This window comes from Lissotriton vulgaris, chromosome 7 (assembly GCF_964263255.1).
Source record: "Lissotriton vulgaris chromosome 7, aLisVul1.2, whole genome shotgun sequence".
Classification (NCBI taxonomy): Eukaryota; Metazoa; Chordata; class Amphibia; order Caudata; family Salamandridae; genus Lissotriton; species Lissotriton vulgaris.
Window position 1 is genome coordinate 542,697,489 of NC_141695.1, and position 23,896 is coordinate 542,721,384.

General features: G+C 42.6%; 1 protein-coding gene across 1 annotated transcript in view; it reads left to right on the plus strand.

Moving 5' to 3' along the window:
- Positions 1 to 23,896, plus strand: part of ARHGAP44 (Rho GTPase activating protein 44) — a 524,893-nt gene that overhangs the window by 1,063 nt on the left and 499,934 nt on the right. The window lies entirely within an intron of this gene.

The following is a 23,896-nucleotide window of genomic DNA, read 5'->3' on the forward strand; positions in this document are numbered from 1 at the left end:
TTGGGCGTGTTCATGCATGAATGTCTGACTAGAAATTGTTGCCATGAATCTGACCGCCGCTACCTTTGCTTACTTTGCAGACATAAATAATGCTTGTGCTGACAGTGAGTGAAGAGTCACGCTAATCGAGTCAACATGAATTATTGACGCGCTAACCCCTCCTATATGCTTATAGTCTGTGCAATATACATACGCATAAATACGTCCTCCATGTTACAATTTATATGACTATGGATACACATAAAAACACTATATATACTTTTACCTTTCTAAATGGCATGTGTGCCCTATATGGGTTTGAAGAGAGTATTATATATGTATATAAACTACAGGTGAACCCAGCTACACCTACATCCTGGCATGTGGGATCTCACACTTAATGGTTATTGAAACCGACAATCCACCAGTTCACCGTGCAAGCACATCCTCTGTGAGAAGGGATGGTGTATCCCACTGTCTACTGGTACATAAGTTCCTTAGGTTTTATTATGTACATTGATGAGAGAGGTAGCAGTTAACAAATATAGCAAAACTTGGGCATGGCAGGGAAATGTATGGAAATGAATTAGTTACTATTTACGTTCATTGCAATGTATTTGTACACCAATAAACATAAATATAAATATGTATACATTCATTCCTGAGACTATTAACTCCAGGAGTTCAGGTTGGAACGAGTCCAAGCAAAAGACACATGCACAGTAAGGTATGATGTGTTGTAGGACCCGTTTTAATTCTGTTTTTTGCTTGTTGTACACTCCTGGTATGTCTGTGTTTGATTTGTTGTGTTTCATGAATGTTGAATGTAGCCAGTGGTATTTTTTGTGAACATAACGAAAGGCAGAGCAGCAGCCCAGGGGCAAGAATAAGACCAAGGAAGAGTTTGTGGGTGGTGCTAAGACTTCCCCAGAGAATTCTCTTGGGACTATCAATGGGCAGATGTTTGGGACAAACATACTTATAATGTTTCGTACATATTCTGACCACTGAAGAAGGAGAAAAGGAAAACTGCAGTCAGTCCGCTGATCGGCACACGTTTGTACAGGCAGAGGAGCACTGCTCTTTACATAGGATGTACCAGCTGTACCCCTAGGATTGAAGGGAGGACACCCCGCTACCCTTTCTCGGTATTGGGTCACCTATCACTTATAGTTGGACAATGGTCTGGTTATGTCTTCAGGTGTATCTGACATTCAGAACAGTGCTGTTCTTTGGCCTGGATTGCTTTTCATTGAACTTCTCCACGGACAGCCGTACCTGCCCAATCAGGATCATCTTAACACGTTGTCATGGTTCTAGGCAGGTGTGCAGCAGAGCGTCAGGGCGCAAGAATGCATCATGGTCCTGCAGTGCCTGCTTCCTCATAAAGTATCAATATATTGTAACAGTCTATGGGTGAATTTATGTGATGTTACATTATTCTATGTTATGTTATCGGCTTGCGCAACCCACACAATGAGCCTTTGCTATGGCAATGCTCTTAGCCTGCAGTCCTAATGGTAGACTTTCTATATAGTTCACGGGTTACTATTGCAGAATGCTGTTATTGTCAGATTGTTGAAACAATCACAAGGGTAGTAATCACAAGCATGCTGTGTCCTAATTAAATGACCTATGGAGGGACAATTGTCATAATGTTAAAGATCTTTGTTGTGTTTCAGGACATTTGTGTAGTGCCATATTCCAATTTCATAGCATCACAGCGCTATTACTCTTTATCACCTTAGGCACACACTTCAAGGTCAAGCACTACATACACGAACCCTTCCAGATGGCACACACCCAAATAGTAAAGACCTCCAGACATACAGCCTTAATTAACACTAATATACAGCCAAACACACATAGAAAAGCGTAAGCAGCATATTAACCACACCCACACTATTGAAGATGCCACTTAAACAATCTGAAAACAGGCTCCATGCTGTGTGCACTACACATAGGTCCATTGTATATGCCTCCGTACCCATATACATGTATGCTTTCCCTCTTGCATCCAAGGATAATGTTGAGGGTCTGAGACCAAGAGGCCCCACAGAGCAGGGTATGAGGTGTGCGCCCATGCAACTTGCCAGCGGTTCTAAGACCCACATTCACTTTTCACGTGTTAGCTGCTTCTTGTTTTTTGTGCAGGGATGGTTCCTTTATTTCAGCCGGGCTTCGCTGGTCTGGAAGGCCGCTGGTGCACGCATCCCCAGCTGCGCGGAATACGAACCACAGATGAAACTTGCTGCAGGCATGAGGGAGGGAGGGAGGGAGGAAGGCTGTTGTTGTATGGAGACGTGCGATGCCGTTTTTGAGCGGCCTGCGTTGCACAGGGCAGAGGCAGTGATTGACAGCGGTGATGCTGTGGCGGATGAACGTTGGATGCGGATGGCTGTCCACAGCTTTGGTTACGTTTTGGCGCACGTGCGACAGCAGCAGCTTGGATGGTGCCCGCATTACAAGCCACAGCGTGGTATTCGGTCGAAGGTTGTCGGATGGGCGCCAAGAATCCACCTCCCTCAAATGCAGTAGCTCTTGGATTGTGGCGTCCCCAAGGGATCTCTGCAGCCCCGAGCTGGGCAGGCAGCTTTCCAAATCACCATTTCTCATGAATTCCTGCAACGCCATTTCTGGCTTTCTGCTGTGATTGTAGAATGCCGCTCGCTGGGGGTGACGGGCGTGTTTGTTTTGGGCACGTTCTCTCCTGGGTTTGGTCGTCTTGTCCTTGTGCAGGGCATCTGTCCTCGTCCACACCTAGCACGTTTTCCTGCCCAACCCCTTAGGCTGAGGCATTTGACGGGGGTGGGGGCTGAGGCGGGCATTTGTGTGTTCACATACTCACTGGGACCGCGGCCAAGCGCATGGTTTTGTTTATTGTTGTACAGTGCGCGGTGATTTTGCAATAGTCGCTCTCTCTTTCTTGATCTTAATGAGGCCCGCTAGACATGTTTTCTTTCTGCTAATGGAACTGGCGGAGAAGGGGAGGGACTCCTTTCTTTATTGCAAACACTACGGTCAGTGCCTTTCAGGCCACAAGCTGCAACCACGCGAGGACGGAACTGTGTTTCTTTTTGGTTTTCAAATGAATAATTCTCCTTCAAGGAACGAAATAGGAGGCGAGGCAGCTAAACGCTTTCACAGAATCTACAGGAGCACGCAGAGCCCTCCCACAGCGGGTAATCATTCAGCAAGATTCTGCCATGTACTACAAGCTTATGCTGGCTCAGTGTGTGCATAACGATTGCTATGTCGGTATGGCTGTAGGATTACCACACTGCTGCCCCACAACAAATCTATGGAATGTACTTGGTGGTCATGGACTTAGAAGAAATTCAGGGGCCTATTCTGCAAGTGGCTTTAGCCCATTCTGCTCAACATCTTCCCTCACACTTATGTGCCGGATCGAACTTGAGTGCTAGAACAAATGAGCTCACTCCAGCGCGTTTGCTCGTGGGAACCCATTGCTGCACCTTGTGTTTTTTGGGTACGTTGACCGTAAAGCTGCAGTTTAAAATCAACAAGGCCTAGGTGGTGAATTCCGCTCTGTTCGCGGAGTTTGTAGACTTTTTGCACTCCACTGTCTGTGGAAAGCGGAGCAGAGCTTTTTCCTCCCTCATACTCACCAACTTTAAGTTGGCAAGCACGAGCGAGGTAAATCCAATGTTACACCACCTCCCAGCATGATTTTTCAATGCGAGAGGTCGCGGATGGTCACTACCGCTCGCATTGAGAAACCTTCTGTTCGCGTTGAGGGAGCTGCTGTTCGAGTAGAACTTCTACTCGAGCAGCAGAAAGAAGCAGCGCCATCTTGAGCTGCGCATGATGCAGTTCGTGCTGCTTTACAGCTCAGGACACCCGGCACAAAAAATTTGCACACACAGCGTGAGGTAATGGACACAACCGCTTGCTGAACTCCTCATAACACAGCAGAGTTTTATTGTCACTTCATGGAGTTCCGCATAGCGGAACTTCACCCAGACGTAAAAACAAACTCCTTACTCCAGGTTCTGCACTCGAGGACAGTTACAGAATTTGGAAGTTCATGACCCAAGTGCACGGATGTGGCCACACGGTGGCTTGGATCTCAAAATGTCCTAGTGCTCAACAAACCTCCTAAACTGTATGCTTCCCTGGTTGGCATGGGCTATACTTAAGGTGAAGAGAGCACTCGTCTTTCCTACTAGTGCCACTCCGTGTCATGTTTCATGGGGCCATTCTTTGAAGCCCCCTAGATATTTGCCCTCTTGGAATCCGACTTCACCAGTTACTATTGGTTGCTGCTGAATCCAGATATCTGAGATGTACCATGATAGCTTTTGGCTAAATTACCATATTTGTGTAGCAAGGTCTTGTGACTCAGTTCCCAATGCAGGTATCTGTGGTTGAGCCCATAGTAACAGCTATGAATCACAGTGGTTTCCACTGTGCCTTCCACTGTGCCTTTCATCTTTCTGAGGTCGATAAAATGGATTTTTTTGAGTTGAGCAACAATAATCATCTGTTAATGATTAAACTCAAAATGTCTACCTTGGTGGTGTCTGAGTCTAGCCTAAGCTGTCATAACTGTGAAATAAGCTGATACACGTATGCATGACTGCTTGCTAAGTTGTGTAACTGTTTGTGTACTACTTGAGGCATTTTCAGGCTTCCCTCCCCGCCCCCTATGTTGTCTGAGTATTTTTTAGCAAACAAAACAATGTGGCTTGAGGCAGACCTTTTGCAAAACATCCTCAGAAGTCTGTTTCTGATTAGTTTCTTTTTTTTACAACATATAATAGTTTCTCTGTGCACCATGCTGTTTGACTCTAAATCTTGCAGTGATCCAGACAGCCGCACGAAGGAAGTAAACATTTCTTTAATTCCTTAAATCAATGTCATGAGAAGCAAGGGATGAGGTATCCAGTGGCCTCTGTAGCTAAGAATGGGTCAAACCATTTCACACGAGTGGAGACAGCCTTCTGCCACCTTTGCATGAATTTTCCGTAATCAGTACCATTGCTTATTTGTCAAAGGTGCCATGAAACACTAATTTCTCGAGAATTTTTTATTTTCAAACTTTTGCTTATTTTTCAATAGATTTATACAAATAAATAATACATGACATAGATATCAAACACACAACATTAAATTACATTCTTCATCCATAGCACAACTTCTCATAAAAGACACCACAAACATACCGACTTCTCTTTCATCCAATCATTCATTCCTGAAACATAGCCAGCTCCACACACTCACAAGATTCACCAGTGGGCCGCTATTCAACAATGGCCCAACCCACAAAAGAGAAATATGCATGAGCCTCCTAGAGAGAGTAATCTATCATCAGTTGAACAAAATACACGCTCCAGGCAAAAATGAGTAATTATATCAGTGCAAAATACATTTTGAACAGCAAATTAATTATACATAAACTAGCAGCCCGCCCGACCTTGTCGGGGAGCAATCAGGCTTCCCCAACCCCGCCCCCCCCGACATAGCAGCAAGTCCCGAAATGAGTGTTCAGGGCCCCCGCCCGCCCCGTCCCCGGCCATGAGTGTTTAGGGCCCCCGTCCCCCGCCTGCCCCGACCCCCGCCTGCCCCGACATTGTCCGTGGGTCCGCCGGAGCCTTACCTCAGCCGCCGCTCCTCCCCCGCGCTCCTCAGTTCACCACTCCGCCGCTCCTCGCCACTCGTCACCGCTCCTCCCCGCCTGTCGGCCACTCCTCACCGCCTGTCCGCCGCTCCTCACCGCTCCTCCCGCATGTCCGCCGCTCCTCCCCGCGCTCCTGACATCAGCATGCAGGCCGCGCCGGCGCTTCTTCCACTGGACTACTTTTTTTTCGCTAAATTTTATAAATAACGTATATTTTTTAACTTTATATAGCCTATGTCCATCTGCACACCCTGACGATTACAACGATGTATCAGGTGTGTGGATTGGCGCTGTGGTTCCCGAGTTTACCTGCCTCAAAGGTTCAAAGTTCTTCCTTTACAATAGTAGTATAGATCAATTTGGCTACACATTACGCAAGGTCGACGCATTTCGAACCCTATTGGTTAGCAGGGTTCTCCTCAGGACCAGCACAATCTTGCTCCAAAACGAGTTAGACTGTTCTATTCCTAGTCTATCCCAAGTGTCTTTAATGTACTCCTCAGTCCTTGTGAATCATCACCAAGTATTGATATCCATGGATCTTTATAGAGTATCAGTGTGAGGCTGTCAATGTATGAATGCAATCCTCGTAGCCTCTCCTTGCGGTGGTTTGAACCATATCCAATGTCGGCCGCTGATCTCCCAAATCCTCAACCTGCGTTTGTGCTCCTCTGCCCGGCGTAGCTCGGTGCGAGTGTCCCGCAAGTTACATATCAATTATGTATGAGATCTGATTAAGTTGAGTCTGCCTGGCCTCACTTGCCTTTGAGAGACATTGGCCTTGTTGGTAAATAGAAATCCTTTCAGTTTCTTCTGAGAATTTAAGTAGTCACTGCCTTATTCAGGGTGTTTATGCCCTATATGCTGGTATTACACACTTCAGTGCCATGGATGCAAAAATAAGGCTGAGACTTTGACTTATCAACTCCGCCTCTCTGGCTGCCTATTCTGTAACCCTTTCACCACAGACCCCTTCACTAGGGAACACTCCTCTTTGACATGTCTGCCATTGTCCATGGTAGTCTGGTCAGCATCCGCACCCACTTTTCATTGTCAACGTCCAACAAGAGATGCTTTCCCTTTAGCTAGAACCCTGCAACCTCACACTCTTCTCCTTTCTTCCCTGCTATAGTGTTACAGCTCAGTGTGGGATTCATCTCATATTCTCTCATTTTTCATACTCATTCCTTAACTTCAACTCCCAACTCCTTTCAACTCTATCATCCTCAATTATTCTACCAATGTGTGCACTCTACATGTGCATGTTTGCACCCCCACTCGAAACTAGGTGAAACTCAAATCATCACATAATCTAGCACCATTCTTGCCCTAAAGTGGACCTCACGCTTGTCACTGGAACCGATAGCCCGTTAGCAAATCTATCCTTCACCTTCAATCTCCATAACATCCCAGATAATAAAAGCCCTGTCTCTGCCAACTCTCGATGTACTCTCTCAGTTCTTAAAACTTATTCTAAACATTGAACTCTCATGTGATTGCTGTTAATGCTATCTGGTATCCCATTACAAAAATCCGTTGGAGGATCTTTATATCTTTTCAAGTAATGTTTCAACTGCTTTTTCCAGTTTTTTAAATGTTCCAGGAGATGCTAATCTTTTCGAGACTCAAGCAATACGACATACACTTATTCCTGGCTGCTTCCTGCAACTATGCTTCTATGGACACCACTTCTTTGAGAACCCTAGTCCCTTATCATACACCATCCCCTGGGCTAACCACAGCCATGAATGCTCATTTCATATTCTAGATATTTCTGTGACTTGTGACATTGTTGCTCTCACAATTTTCATGTACATCTCACTGCATCACTGCCGCAACACTGCCCCGGTATAGATTCCACCTGGACAATCATTCATAGGTTGTACCTTTGCTGTCAACCCCTGTCTTTCCAAAAGTATTGTTCTCTGTGTGCCCAACGGCTCTCCTCTGGTCCCAACATCTAGTAACACATTCGCCCCAATCCCAAAACATCCTCAATATTCAGGTCCTTTGTGTTCACAGGACACACAGGATCACCCTTCGACTGGAGAAGAAATCAGTAACCCCTTTTTGCACATTCAGAATGGTGCTCAGTTACAAATTCTAGCCATCTTATTAGTAAAAATCTGATCTTCAGTGAATTGTTAAAAATAATTCTTTAAAACAACATAATTTCAGTGAATGCTGGTGAATTAACCACCACTATTAAAGTAATAAAATATCTCTATATATATGAACGTGTTTTTATTTGTATACCTCTCTCTCTTTGGGGGGAGGGGGTGCCCAGGTTTGGTGCTTGGATACATTAAGATTGCAGGGCAAGCTAGAGTTACTACATATATGCAGTTGAGTAGGATTTTACAATGCAAGGAATTTTAGATATGTCCGTTCAGCTCTTAAGGTTATGGAACACCCTCCCTCTAAACATCAGAACCTCTCCCTCTCTTCTTAAGTTACATAAGAAGTGTAAGACCTGGCTGTTCGAATAGTCCGCCACCTACACTTAGGAAGCGTATGTACACTTGGAAGGTTGGAGTGAGGTCATATGGGTAGGGTTAAGAGTGAGAATATATGGGTAGAGAACTGGAAGTGCACAAGAGCCGGTAAAGTGAGCATACATGGGCAAGAGAAAGGGATTATAAGTGAGTAAAGAAATACTACGTTATTGGATTAGTTTCATGCAGTTGTGAGAGGAAGTTCATGAAAACTGTTTGAGTAGTTATGTGCTGATGATTGTAAGAAAAGTTTCATGCTGGTTTTGAAAGGAATTTCATGCAGTATTTGGACTGTAGGAGAAAAAAAACATGTTAATGCTATCTGGTATCAAATTCGTGCTAACTGCCAGAGCAATTTCATGTCAGCTATGGGAGCAATTTCATGTAAATTGTAAGGCCAATTTGAAGCTTTTTGTAAGAGCAGTCTCATAGTTTCATACTGATTAGAGGAGCACTGTTATTCAGTCTTAGAGCACTTTCATGCTCTTTAATGTAGATAATCCATGCCACTGTTAGATTCATTCTGATCAAAATGAATTCTATTAATTTCTTGTAGATTTTGAGCGATTGGCTACATATATAAGGTGACGTTTACCTCGGGAAGTCTCTTGATATAGGTCTTAGCAATGTAGTAGGACTGTCTTCACTGCTTTCCTGAATGCAACCAATGATTCATTTTGCCATAGTACATCAGAATCAGAATACATTTTATTGTTTTAGTTAATGAAATCCATAACAATATACCAATAGGGCTAAATACATTACACCATAAAATATACATTAAAATGTACCTGCAAAATAATTTCAAGTTGCTGCAGAATCACAAACATACAGTTAAGGTATACAATCTAGATTGTTATACAGTACAAAAGACGGGAGACATTGTCTCTAAAGTGCCGTTGTTCTTCACCCATAACCGTCTTACAATACTTTCTCACATTTGAAAAGAAAGGGTTTTACTAAGTCAGCATGCCATTTAGGATAAGCAAAATAAGTAAGTTATGCAATGCATAGGATAACAAAAAGGAGACACGAACATACAGCCTGATTCATCATAGACCCGTTTTGCGAGTCTATAATAGCGATTCATAAGGAATCGCTATTACAGACTCGCAAAACGGGATTCATGTAGGAATCGCAAAAAGATTTGCGATTCCTACACAATCATTATTTGCGATTAGCAAATTGCTAATCACAAATAAGGAATAACTCCCCATTCATTCCTATGGGCCAAAAGGCCCATAGGAATGAATGGGGAGTATTCCTTATTTGCGATTAGCTATTAGCTAATCGCAAATAAGATAGCGATTTAAAGGGTGCCAGGGGTGTCCAAAGGACACCCTATAGCACCCCTTAAATGCAAATTGAAACAGGTGTTGCGCACACACATGTCCAAAGGACATGTGTGTGTGCAACATGCAACTTAGAAAAATGCTTATAAAAGCATTTTTCTGAGTTTTCGCTATTTACCACGAGGTTTGACCTCGCGGTAAATAGCGGGCCGAAATTGCGAATTCGCAATTTTTAAATGGATGATGAATTGCATTTAAGGAATCTCAAATAGAGATTCCTTAAATGTAATTCCTCGCAAAATTGCGACATCGCTATTACCGATTTTTGCATTTGGGATGATGAATCCCAAATGCAAAAATAGTGCTTGCAAAGGGCCAGATTCTCAGAATCTGGCCCTTTGCGAGCCGATTTCGGCTTGATGAATCAGGCTGATGGTCTCTAAGGTGCTGTTGTGCTTCAACACTAGCCGTGTGTTAGAGTTTTCTCGTACTTCATACATTTTTTTACCAAATGATAGTTTAGCTGTGGGTCATTTGGGTTGAGGCATTTTAGTATAGCAGATCTACAGGTATGAATGCCTCTTGCATCAAGTAAATTCTTCAGCAGTTGGCGACGGTGCAGACTTAGCACTGGACAGATGCATATTAATTGAACAAAGTCCTGTATTGGAGCTTCAGAAACGCTGCATGACTTCGGACCCTGATACTTCCAGCTTGTCTGGTCTGCATTAGACGGCAGCATTTCAAATCGTATTAAAAAACAACTTGGTCTTTAGATGAGAAGAGAAAGACAGACCCAGATATGTTGCTGGTTGCAGTTTTGTATATGATTATAAGACCATCCATGCATGGGCTCGCTTGGATAGCCTTGCTTTGTCCTCTACAAATGAATGCTGCCTACCAGCCTTCTTCAGTGCTTGTTGAAAAGAAGTAAATGGTAGGTTCCACTGCCAACGGTCTACAGTGTTTGTAAGCTTTAGAGATGGTTGTAGGTACTTCATGTAGGCGGAGTGGGGATCGCCTTGTAGTGCCATCCAAAGTGCGTTGTTAATCTGGTTTCCTCGGTTACACCAGACTTTGTACCAGATTTTTATTGTCATGTATCTTCTATGTAGATACACTTCTGTTGCAGCCAAAATTCTAACCGAACCTGTGCCGGCGAGGAGTTAAAGGGTGAGGAGAAAACAGTTTTGTATATCTTTCTTTGAAGGCTGTCCAAGATCGCCAAATCTTTCCCGTGCTGGATTTTGCTTCCATAGGCTATAGTCACTAGAAGTTTTCCTTTAATGATGGTCAAAAGTGGGGTGAACAATGGGCCTTTTAGACGTGTTGATATTGAGCAGAAAGCAAATATTAGGCCATTTCCCTTTTTCAGCAGTGTCTCATTCTGCTTTTGAAAGGTTAATCGATTGTTCAAATATACCCCTAGGTATTTTCTAACGTCTGACCAATTCCAGTTCTATATTGCTAATTTTGAATGATGCCATTTTGCCATAGTAGAAAAAGCTCTACCACCTTAAGAATTTGGTTTAATACAGGAGTGAAAACACATATACTTTGTGGGTTTTCACAAACTTGCACCTGTGAGACGGTCTGAGTTTATTTCTGGGAAGGCTGCAGTTAGTCACCCAAGTAGTGAGTATATAAGGAAAGTGGATTCTCCTTGAGGAAACATATTTCCGTCAGGTTGGAAATGAAGTAACGTTAAAAAAAATACAATTGCCTAAATATGACGAAGTTTCACATGTACATTTGTAGACTATATAAATTTAAGTGTGTAGAATACCCTTCGCAGCGACGCAAGTATGGATTCACAAAACCTTTCCTGGACTACTCCTGGAAACGTGTCTGTGGCTGATTATCAGCATGCTGTATCACTGACAATTCCCAAAATGTGGAAATCTGTGACCAGGAGAGGTAGTAGACCTACGAAGCTCAGCTTCCGGCCTGCTATTTAAAAGCTCAGCAGGTCGCTGCGCCGTAGCAGTTGTGTGTATTTGCTTGGCAGTGGCTGTGATAACCAACATCCCTTTTTTCACTGAGTTATCTTTTGCTAGCCCCTTCTCTGCTACTAATGAGAGGTAGCTGCAAACAAAAAGTATAATAATATGTTATTCATGTTACCCGGGCTGGGGATATAGGCAGGTGTTCTACTGTATTATGCTGTTTAAGTTGTTTAAGTTATTTCTTCCTAAAATGTCGATATTGGTGTTGTTGGCACATGGTAGATGAAGATTGAACCATCCAACCAAAGCTTAATTTGTTGTTTCAACATGTCCTTAATGCAGCTCCGTAGCGTGGGTTACCAGTACCCGGGGCAAAGCAAGCATTACGTGGTGCAATTTGCCACCCTAAGAATTTTGGGTCCAGGGCAACAGCCCCTGTGGCCCCTCCCCAAGCTACGCCACTTCCTTAACCCCTTGGCTGTGGGGTGTTCCCCCCCCCCCGACCGTGCGGGAGGGGGGTGAGGGGAGCCGCTTGCGGCGCCGCTGTTCTGTCGATGAGCTCGGCTCGTCATGAGGCACAGCGGAGCTGCGGTCGTGACGAGCTGAGCTTGTCACACCACACCCGTTTTTAGAACGTTCAGCACAGCGGGGAAATATCCCCGCGTGCGAACGTTCCAATGGCTGTGGGCAGCTCAACCGTCCCTCATGACGAGCTGAGCTCGTCAACAGCACACAAGGGGTTAATGCATCTCTTCAGTGACGAGGGGCATAGCTGGCAAAATGCAGCCTCTTTTTTCTGCTTTTCTCTCTCTTTTGCTCCGGTTCAAAGTTTGATGCTTCAAAGCAATTCCTTGACCCCCAAAAATCAATGCCTTTGCTAACCACTTGAAATACTTGCATGAATTGACTATTGCAAGTGCTATTTCTCGGAGTGTGGGGTGAGGTCTGCCACGAAGGCTCCAAGCAGCAGGAAGTGTGAAGTGACCATGCCACACAGATATTTTTGCATGAAGAAGTGATAATTCTCAGACATCACTGTGACAACAGCTACTTCTCATCCAAAGGCATCCTCTTCAAACTGAGCGGCCAACATTCCATTCACATCAACATATGTTTTAGTGAACATTGTGAATAATACATTTGCTAGGGGTGGATCAAATGTGTGGGTTAAGATGAACATACAAAACACAATTCTAGCAATGATAACCTCAGTATGATATGGCGGCCTTCAAATCTACTACAGAGCGCTCACATGCACACAACACACTAATGACCAAAACACATATTTGCAACAGCACACAGATACAAAAAGCAATTAAATCGATATCAACATTGGAGTCGACCATTAGTTATTTCATGTTTGTGTGCATTTCTAAACATAATTGGCAACTTTCAGTGGTTTTACGTGTTTGAGCCTCAAACATACCTCACAATGTAAGTGTGTTTTTTCAGAGAATCTAGATATGGCTGTTAGTATTTATTTTTTATTGAAAAGCTGTTCTTTTTTCTTAATACCTTTAGTATCATTTGATAAATAAGCACAAAACATTCCAAAAAGAAGTTAATTCAATTTGGATTCAGCCTGGCAAATTTCCTGCGGATATATGTACCATTAATTTGTAGATCCTCTATGGGTTCATCAATTCCCTAGAAATCCACCAATAACTTCTGTTTTGTATACTATTACCAAAAACGGTGCACCGAGCACTATGCTGGAAAAAATAAAAACAAAAATGGTTTGTGAGCAATGCAAGCCTATACTGACCCATCTCCCAGCCCCCCCCCCCCCCACAGGTCTACAAGGGCAGATTGCTGGAATTAAAATACATAATAAAATAATTTTTTAATTGTATATTCGTGAACCCTGTGCTTGATTTGCAGTTTCTCCTGTTGGCCCTACTAGAGGTCTCCAGGATTTGTGAATCTGGAATTTTTCAAAAAAGAATGTGGCACACTACTGTATAATCAAATAACACATACATTTACTGAAAAACCTACAGTATTAGTAACGTTTGTATATCTTAAAGGACATTCATGTTTACCAAGTAAAACTAAAAAAGCACTGACATGTACAATATATGTTGGGCTCTGCAATCTATAACATGCTCAACAGCACCATGCAAGTTATTACTTGCACACTGAAACCAATGCTTATGACCTCACCCTTGATGTAAATGAGGTAATTACAAATGTTATAATTGATCATTAAGATTACATATCACATTAAGACTAACACTATCAATGAGCCAACTATAAATATAACATTACTCATTGGTTTGAGTGTTTGCTCTAATTTATTGAGCTTGTATTATTAGAAGTTGTTACTTATTTTTATAAATAGTGTTAGGTAGTAAATATGATATTTGGTATGCAAGTTATAGAAGCATGTGGCTGACACAGTGCCTGTGGGCCGACCAGGCACTATGCTTAAAACCCACTACACCCAGACCATTGCTTGTTCGCATAGGAGATCACACTTGTCTAGGCATTCCCTGCACCCAGAGCCCACAATCTATGGCCGAAGGCAGAAAGCTGTGTGCAGTGGGTTTCTAGGAATAGAGGTGAATGTCCATATCCAGTCGTGCAAGGCCAAAGGATGATCATAGAGGGCTTGGTAGCATTCTAGCATGTGACCGCATTCAACAGTACTAAGTCTTCGGGATTTGGTGGCTTGAACCCTGGTGCAGGTTTTGTACACATAGCCAACTGTGCAAGGCAAAAGGCCATGCATGGTGTGTTTTCTGGTTTTGGGACTGGTGGGCGCCTTATTTATAGACAAAGTCCAACACCAAGAGCCTGCAATACACAACCAAAGGCAATGCACATGCCAAGTCCTATACCTAGAGCCTTAAGAAACAGACAAAGGCCATGTATAGCAGACTCGCCTTTTAGCTGGCACAGAAACATGGCAGTAGGCCAATATCTGCTATCCGAGCCCACTGTGTATGGCCTTTGGCCTTGTGCAGCCACTCCATGGCACAGGGCGGGCACATTTTCTAATCACAGACCAGGACCGTTGGCCTGAAACCTCCTGCCAACTGCCTACACATTCTCTTATACCAGCATGGAAACTAAATCACAAAATTCACTAAAACACCTCTTAATGATAAGATATGGCAAATTTTGCTTATAAGACAATACAATTTGTTTAAAAAAGCACACATGCTTACTGAAAAATCATAGTTAAAATGACTTTATGGTTGTATTTTCTAGTAAAAAAAACCCTGCAAGTCACCAGTTATGTATAACCTTAAACGACCCCCACTGTTCATGACCTCACTCATGATGTGATGGTTGATATCACTGCTGTCATTACCGATCATTGTTGAGCTGTGAATTTGTATACATCTAGCAAAAACAATCCTGATTTTATAGCATTAATCATGTGATTCAGCATTTGATCCACAGGGAGGTTTGAACATGCATTAGCATTACTAACATAGGGGCCGATTAGGATTGCGGTGAATCCGTATCCTCGGGGCCGGCGGAAGCCACCGCCGGCCTGGAGGATGCGGATTCACCGCTGCGGTGATTGCAAAGACCCCCCGCCAGATTAGGATGGCAGGGGGGTCATCTGCGGACGTGAAGACCGTCCGCCGCTTTTCCGCCGCGGTCCCGCGGCGGAAAAGCTCTAATATGGTGGCAGTGTCTATCAGCCATATTAGGATTCATGCAGAAACATGCTTTTCCACGGCAGGTTTTCCACCGTGGAAAAGCATGTGGTCTTTGGTGTTTGGGGGCCCGTTGCGGGCCCCCAGGGTGTCGGGGGTTGGGGGGTGCACATGGGGGGTACCTATGGTACTCCCCAGCATTTACATGCACAAAGCGGCAGGCACCGCACGGTGCCTGCCGCTTTGTGCATGTAAATGTTAAACATACATTTTTAACATTTCAGCGGGTGCTCCTTCAAGCAGCACCCGCCGCAAGGTTAAAGGAACAGGATGTGACCGCCAGGGAGGCGGTCACATCCTAATTTGCATGGAGGGACCGCCGCTGCCTATGCGGACGGTCCCTCTTCCTCTGGGGTGGCGGACGGACGCAGGTCCGTCTGCCATCCTAATGACCCCCATTAGCATTACTACTGGTGATGGCTTCAGTATTTGTCCCCTCTAGTGGCAATTTTTTATTTAATGGTGATTTTGTTTTTGAAGAAGCAAACAACAGCTATGGGCACAATGTTTGCTCTCTCTTATGACAATTTATTAATTATTTTTGCATGTACATATTTGGATTAGATTTACTGGTGATATTTTAACATTTTGAATATAATTGGTTATGCAATATTACAATGCTGTTAGATCCTAAACACAAATTAAAGTCCCCTTGAACTATCTATGAATTGGAGTAAAAGTGGAATTGTATTTAGATAACTGGCGTGCTAAAATAGGGACATAATTACAACTGTTCCAAGGAACTCCATGGAATATACATTGAATCTAATCTGTAAATGATGACTTAGAAAATAGTTTATCTCCAAAACAAAATGCATGAATCAAGTGTTCAAAATGTGAGACTTGCACTTTTGCCAAAATAACACAAATCTTGTTTTGCCAAAATAACACAAATCTTGTCTTACAAAATATTTGACACTGAATTATGTTAATCCATTTCTCGCTAGACATGCAGGAAGTATACAAATACAAATATACAGCAGTCCCAGTATATACCTGTGGAACACAGCTAGGAATCAGGTAGGGATAATTTTCTTAGAGTCTTACTTTCTGAGGAACACAATAAGAATATCATTTAAATCAAAGGGCATTGACATAAAGCCAACCAATAAAAAAACAAAAGCAGATGCAAGCAGTGGTTTAAATTTTGTCTCGCAGCTCAGTTAAGGTAAATCACAGAACATTTTATGTGAGTGCAAGTCAAAAAATAGTTACCAATTTTGAACGCTTCATTCCCAAGGCACAATTTTATGTGTGCAGATGAAACCACATATGCTGGCTTGCACATTTCTGCAAAAAGAAGGTAGGCCTGTGGGTGTCACCAACAGGTGGGCTCATCTTTCACCCTTTCTTCCTTTGACTTTTGCAATGCTCCACTGTGTGGGTTAATAGCCACGGGTCTGATTTAGGGTTTGACAGATGGATACTTGTTAAAAAATGTGACAGACATTCCGGCTGCTTATTACAAGTGCATTATGGTATAATCTGAAATAATGCACTTGTAAGAAGGTAGGCATGATATCCATCATGTTTGTGACAGAGTACCTATCTGCAAACTCTAATTCAGGATCTAAGTTTCAGTGAATGGCCAATTTGTAATTATTCATGAAAGGTGGCCTACTGATCTGGTGGATTTATATTGGACATTCATCTGGCATGGATTCACATTTCATAATATTTTGCTGCATTGCCTCCTCTGATGGTCTCCTTATTAAATATATAATTTGTACTCTGATCAGCTACTCTGAAACAATTGTCTTTGTTATACACTTCTGCATTTATGTCCGGTTATCTCCCCTCAACCAAGAGTGAAGCTTTGTACCCCACACGAGACTGAGAGTCCTCCTTTGATATTGAACACAGACTATAAAATACTGAAAAAGATTCTTGCTAAGTGGTTAATGCTGGGCCTACCTAGGTTGATCCATATGAATCAAAACTGATGTATTCCAGGAATAAAAAGCTTCTTATATCTTAGATTAGAAAAAAAATACATGCTGCTCCCTCACACGGATTTGATCGACCTGCATATTGCTTGACCTAGATATGATATTTGACTCTGTAAGTTGGCAATACAAATTTTACGGCCATGAAAAGTCATCTTTTGTTCACAATACAATATAATGGCTAAAACTATTGATGCATAACTGGCTGGGTTAAGAACAGGCAAGCACACCTTTTCTGCATAAAAAGGGAATAGGATCACTTAGCAGGGTGCCAGCTTTCCTCCCTACTGTTTGCTTTAGCAATGGACCTGGTTACAGCCAGACTGCACCTGGAAGGGCACAAATGGGGCATCCAGTGATGGATGAAACCCACTCATTACCATGTTACTATTTATTACAGATGTGAGGTCCAACTTGGTCAGGCCTACAAGACTTTAAATAAGTTTTCAGTTTGGGAGTTATTCGGTCAAAACTGTAATTACTCTTATTAACCCTATTATGCCCGGGCATAGAATAGAAGTAGAGGGTGGGAGAGATTAAGCAGGAACAAATTAACTTTCATTATCTGGGGGTTAGAGTCTAGTAGTCAGAAGTAGATGAACTAGATGGAAATCTGAGTAAGGCTGTAGGTATTCTGAGATCTCGGGTAGGATTTTGGAAAATCCAGCTGGTGGCCTAACAAGTAGTATCACATTAGGTAAAATGGTTATGCTCATTCGCCTTCTTTATTATTCCACTATGGCATTTTTTAAGGAACTAGACATTATGTTGGGTGTCCTAGACTAGATTTCTCAAAGGCACAGGTTGGCAATGGCTAAACTAAAACTTTCAGTGGAATGAGGCAGCTTTGGCACACTGAATGTTGTGGGTGCTTGTTGGCTGTTGTGGAATTCTCTGGCTGAAGCTAATTGAAATCACTCCAGATTATAGATGGACTACTGGATAAGCTTTGTTTCCCCTATCCTCGATTGTTGGGGTATGCCCCATCTGGTAAGAGCAATAGAAATTTGAAGCAGAATTTAGAAATCACAGGGTTAATACACTGTATAGCACAGCAATACTGCTACGCATCATCCCTAAACAAAAAAGTTGTTATACAACAAGAGAATTAGTCTATTGGGAGGAGACAAGTATTATGACATTGGGAGAATTGCTCTATGAAAGCCATCTTGCCTTTGAGATACATGTAGAACAAATGGAGCTCCATAAGGGGCAATTTCTTACCCACAGGGATTTAGTATAGGCAATGCAAACATATTGCGGGATCACTGAACACAAGCTTCAAATGGAAGCGCTACGCCCTGTGGGCGATGGTGGAAGGCTGGCCAGCTGGTCTCTTAAGGCGGTCATGGTCCATATGAGAATATCTATTACTTGCCAAGGAGCAAAATAGGATGCCAAGACAGGGAATTTGAACAAGTCTTAGTCTAACCACATAACATATCCTGCATCACCATATTCATGTATATTCAATTTAATCTTCTGCATAGGGCTATCTAACCACAAGCAAAATTAATAGAATATTTCCTGGAATAACTTCTGTTAGCCCTGGGTGTCATGAATAGCAAGCTGGGTTTAAAGATATGATTTGAGAGTGTCCCGAAATAACTGGATAATCGCTGGTAGTCATCGATATAATAACAAACATAACAGGTTTCAAGATCTTATTAACATGGAGGGATGCATCCCAGGCCTTTTTCAGTAATCATAAACACACAAAGCAGATGTTAAATTCATAGATTTATCCTTGCTCTTCGCTCAGAGGGCTGTTACAATGAATGATATGTAAGGATCCGGCTTCCCCTTCGCTGGTTAAATGATGGAAAGTGTTTATCTAGGCCAGACCAGGGGCGGCTCTCGGCTCATGGTGGCCCTGGGCAGGGATCGTAGGTAGGGGGCCCCGGAAGAGGGAGTCCGGGCAGGGCCGAGCACAGAGGCCAGTGAAGAGGGGGGGGGTCAGAGTGTTTGGAAGTGGAACAGAGCTGGAGGCCCCCAAATCCCTGCCAGGGGCCGCCACGCAAATATGTATCCATCCTCAGAGGATTATTATATGAAGGATATATACTGGCGTGGTGGCCCCTGTGGTTTGGTGGCCCTGTGCAGGTGCACAGCTTGCACATGCCTAAGGCCGCCCCTGGCCAGACTGTCCGTACCGGGCATCGGGTGTTTCGCTGGAAGACTGGAAGGGTCCGGCAGGTTTGGTAAATGTCACCCGCTGCAGAGTTACTTGGATGTCCAGCAGTTTTCAGACAACAGTAAAAGTGCCCATACAACTTTGGTGATTAATCTTCCTGCTGGAGAAAGATCGAAGCTTTGTATAGTGGCAGTTTTGGCTCATCTAAAGTAGCTTAAAGGGTAAATATGCCTGCTGCAAATAACGTGCGCCATGCAGATCACAGAACTGCATTCTTTAAGCATAGCTCATTGCATTAATGCTTTTGTCACAGAGATCCTATTGTTACTGGGCTGTTCACAGGTTTCAGTCATAATCAAGCACAGTGAACTATAAACTGCCAGCAGAAAAACTGCATGCAAACTGCATGGTACAGGCTAGAAAGTTCTGTTTTTTTCAGTCTTAATTATACTAATGTTGTTAAAAAAGGGTTTGTTTGGATAGAAATAAATTGTTATCAATAAAGCTAACCCTAACCACTCTGTTACATTTTGAATAGCAAGTTTGCGCTTCTCCAGACCAAGCACTCATAAAAAATGCCTGTCAGTATGGATGACATGTGAATCCTACAACTCTTATTCCCCTTTGTCTTATGTAATATTTCCTAAACACTGATTTACAAACACATTATTCATTGTCTGTATGTCTATGAAATATAAAGTGCTCCGGCACCCAACACTGGTTTGATAGGTGCTATAAAACAAATTACATACATGTGATAAAGGGGCCATGGAGAGATAGGGAAACTGTTTAAAGGGGATAGGGCGGGAACCATTGAAGAGCCACAACAAGATTGTCACATCATGGTGCCAGGTCTTCATTTACTATGCTTTAAAAGCTAATATTCTTGAATATATAATGAAAGTTGTGTTGTAAAGTGCGGTATTTATGCCAGTTTTCCCAAAGTCTCTTGTATGGAGAACCCCCCCAAAGCCTCCTTGTAGTGGTCAGGCTTGCTGGCTGCGTTCACTCACTATGCAACATAATTTCCCAGGGCTTCTTTGGGTTCCCAGTCCAGCCATCGTGGTTATGCATCAGGCTGAGGCAGAGAGTACTGCACAGAGAGGGAACAAGAGGGCTCCGAAAATATCACATAGCCCGACAGTAGAACGAGCTGGTTTATACTTTAAGAAATGAAAATAGAGATGATGCTAGGCCACTGTGAGATTCAAAGTCATAAAACAGTAATATTTCATGTTTTTCAGTTTGTATGATTGCTATTAAACACTATGGTAATCCTCCTTCAGATGGGCTCCAATTCTTCCAGATATACTATAAGCAGAAACATTCAGTATTGTATCAATTGAAGTGTCCTCCAAACCTGTAACAAATTGTCTCACCTGTCAAGTTTGTTTTTGTTGTGAATGTCATTTGTTCACTTTTCGTAATGTACAATTTAATGCCAGTCATGTCACAAGAGAATGTGAACAAGACATTATTGTTTAATGTAATAAACCATAACATCAATATGAAGATGAACCACATTTATTTTCTAAGTGGGTGATGAGTCACTGAGGAAATGGTGATCATATTGAATAGGTGTAATTGATTGTTCAAGTATGGTATTGAATGTACGAACCAAAAGTCGATGGTTAAATAATTTCATGATTGTATTTAAAAAGGGTCTCTCTAACGTAATTAATTTAAAGGTTAACTGAGTCATATTCAACTGAAGCTTTTATAAAAACATCAGAACTGCATGATGAGTCTAGGACAATTGTGATTGTCCTATTACCATGACAAGAGAATCTGGATTTCATTAAAGACACGGAGTGTAACATTTTGCATATTTCTTTTAATGCCGTCCAAGCAGCCGCATACTTCATAAAGCAAAAAGGTTCCAGAACAGAACATTAAAAACATATAAAAGGCATGAACCCATAACAATCTGCTTCTTTTAAATGTGGTGAAGAATAGAATAAGTCCCAAAATTTTAAGTTTCCGAACACTTCTTTAAATCATCATAAAACGAAGGAAAAGGAAGAACGATGAAGAATCCAACGGTCAAAACCATGAAGTTATGAGAGATTACCTGAAAAAAGAGAGATATAACTACTTCAAGAAAAAGTAAAAAGTCAAACAATGTAATTAGACAGAGGTATTCTCTAGTCATGGTAATAGGAGAATCACAATTTTATTACAAGACCGGAGGCTACCATTATGCATGTAGGTAGCTTTGTAAGACTACATCAGACATGTGATCAATTGGTTAACAGTAATGCTGTGCGAAAGTCCTGGCATTAGACCAGTCAGCAGCTTTAAGAATGTCATCCAACTTACCAGTGGACCAGAAGGATTTACTGGCCATAGCACCTCTAAGAGAATGAGCTTAGAACTTCTTTAAATCAATATCTGCTAAATTCATAACAATTTTAACCCATCTGGCAATAGAGGTCGAAGTTATAGCTTTGTGAGGTTTAACAAAGGAAATAAGAAGCTGATTCACACCTTGAGCACGAAGTCCATTCCTTCTGCAGTCGTACTCTCTCATACAGTCTACCACACAAACATTTTTGCAAAGATCAAAATGTGGATAAATCAGACATGGTCTTGGTTCTTCTAAATAATTCAAATTTGACTCCAAACATGTTATAGGATCTATTGGTGATTTCAAGAGCTTTAACATCAGAGGCCCTATGACAAGAGACTAGGCATAACAGTGTAACAAGCTTGATAGATAGGTTTTTCCTATTCAAGTGAGTATTATCAGGCCACTTAGTGGAAAGATCTAGAATTAACTTAACATCCCAGAGAGACTGATATTTTGGTTTACGAGGTCTTCTGAGTCTAATACTTTTGAGGACTCTACAAATTATGGCGTTCTTACCTACTGTTTTACCGTTAACAAGAACATGTCCTGCGGAGATAGCCGATCTATAACAATTCATAGATCTATAGCTAAGACCCCTTTCAAATTGTTCAACAAGGAAGTTTACTATGTCAACGATAGGTTCCTCCAAGGTATCCAGGTTCCTCTCCACGCACCAACAAACCCAGCATTTCCATATGTTGTTATACCTGCAGTGAGTGCCTGGGGCCCAAGACTCTCCGAGGAGAGTTGCAGCTGTTGACGAAAGTTCCGAGATTTCATTGTAGCTCCTGACATTCTCCAGGCAAGAAGGTTCAAATTCCCTGCTGGAACTAGGGGATGAGCTCCTCCATCTACATCTGTAAGAAGGTCCACTCGGGATGGAATTAGGAAGGGAATGTTGCAAGCTAGCGCCAGCGTAGTGGGTAACCAGGCCAGGGATGGCTAGAAGGCTGTTACTAGAACAATGGAACATCATTCCTGTCTCACTTTCTGAATAACTCTCTGGATCATGGCAAAGGGGGGGGGGGGGAGCATATGCATTGACTCCTTTCCAGCATGGTAGAAATGCGTTCGCTGCCAGAGCACCCGGGTCTGGCATCCAGCTGTAATATTTCTCCAGCTGGAAGGTTAGTCTGCTCGCAAAGAGATCTATTTCCAGAGGATCCCCTATTTTGTTGAGAGACTTGAAACGGAAACATTGAGCTTCCAATCGCTCTGGTCTAAAAGGAATCTCAAAATCCAATCCGCAAATATGTTTGTTTTCCCTGGAAGGTATTCCGCTCTTATGGGGATCTTGTGTTCCAGACAGAACATTCACAGTTTCTTGGCTCAATTTGAGAGATCTGCAGACTTGGTATCCCGCAGACGATTTATATAGGCAACTGCGGACATGTTGTCCATCTTTAGAATGACTGACCGGCCCTGGAGGGAGTGTCTGAAGCTCATTAACTCGTAAAGACCAGCAGTCAGTTCTAAGTAGTTTATGGGGTGAGAGGATTCCTCTTGTGAGCAGACACCGCTGTGTTCTTATCGAGGAGGCAGGCTCACCAGCCGTGAAGGCTCGCATTTGATTCTAAAACAAATTCTGGTGCTGAACCAAATATTGCTGTGCCATTCCATGCATCCAAGTTCTCTAGCTACAAGATCAGTTCTAATGTGGCCTCCTAGTCTAGGGAAATGTGATCCCCGTACCAGAGGCCAGATCTTAGAGCTCTCGCTTTTACCCTTTAAAGAGCTCCATAATTTAGGGGGCCCGGAAAGATGGCTTGAATAGAGGAAGAAAGGAGACCTAGCAGCGTGGCTAGTTCTCTCAGGGATAGATTCTCTTGTTTCAGGACGTGTCTTATCTTTTTCCTGATCTTGGTTATTTTCTTTGATGGGAGTAAAAGGAGACATTTCATAGTATCTACCGTGAAACCTACGAATTCCAGGGGTCTGGAGGGAGACAATATCGATTTATCTTTGTTTATAATGAACCCCAAAGGCAAACAATGTAATTAGACAGAGGTGCCTCCATGTCTTTAATGATATCCAGATTCTCTAGTCATGGTAATAGGAGAATCGCAATTTCATTACAAGACCGGAGGCTACTATTATGCGTGTTGGTAGCTTTGTAAGACTACATCAAACATGTGATCGATTGGTTTACAGTAATGCTTTGCGAAAGTACTAGCATTAGACCAGTCAGCAGTTTTAAGAATGTCATCCAACTTACGGAACAGATGTGACGAATATCCAATATGACTTATTACAAGTGCATTATATTCCATGACACTTGTAATATGGTGAAGAGGGTATCCATTATATTTGTGATGGAATTATCCACCCACTAAACACGAACTAAGGCCCTAGGTGTTGGGTAGGAAGTGTAAAAAGACTGGTGTATTTCTCACGTGGTGGAGTCAGTCTGCCTTGTCTGCCTACTGGCAATTGCCTCATAAT